The following is a 933-nucleotide window of genomic DNA, read 5'->3' on the forward strand; positions in this document are numbered from 1 at the left end:
TATATATATATATATATATATATATATATATATATATATATACATATATATATATCACAAAAACAGGTGAATGGGTTATCTCATATTGCTGCTATTGTTCCTGAAAGAGACATACAACAAAGGCAGAACGAGCATGTTAAGTCATTTAGAAAATTTAATTCAGCTTACCCTAATTAAATTATTCTAAATGACTCGAGATACTCGTTCTGCCATCGTTTTGATTTTTCCTCTAATATAATATATACCGGCTAGAACAAAACTCTAATACAGATCCCTAGATCAGCCTTAGTTGTGATCTTGGAACCTAATAGTCGACCAACTATAGCACTTACCCAGCGTACCTATTTGTTTAGATCACAAACGAATTAAACCCCTAATATTCTTTATATATCATCATTATCGTTTAATGTTTGCTTTCCATACTGGGGTTGATTTGCTCGACTAAAGGCGGTGCTCCAGTATGGCCACAGTCAAAAGACTGAAACAAGTAAAAGAGTAAAAGAGTATCAAAGTCAAAATGCAATAAAAACTCATTGTTCCCCACAACCTGCAGCAAATATATTTAAACTGTGTCACCAGTGTGCACAAGTTTATATTTTATCAGATTATATGTGACTTTAAATATTATCGCTTTTAATTAGTGAATATTTTAATTATAGCATTTAAATGAAAATGTGACATTGTGTTTTTGTTTGTGATTTTGTTTCCTCCAGCAAATTCCCCCCCACCTCACCCTGAACCTTTTATTTCCGTTTATACGTACATACACGCAGACACATATAAACATATATTTATTTCTTTATTGCCCACAGGGGACAAACAAGGACAGACAAAGAGTTTAAGTCGATTACATCGACCACAGTGCGTAACTGGTACTTATTTAATCGACCCCCCCTCCCCCCGAAAGGATGAAAGGCAGAGTGGCTACTCATC

Source organism: Octopus bimaculoides, chromosome 29 (genome assembly GCF_001194135.2).
Source record: "Octopus bimaculoides isolate UCB-OBI-ISO-001 chromosome 29, ASM119413v2, whole genome shotgun sequence".
Lineage (NCBI taxonomy): Eukaryota > Metazoa > Mollusca > Cephalopoda > Octopoda > Octopodidae > Octopus > Octopus bimaculoides.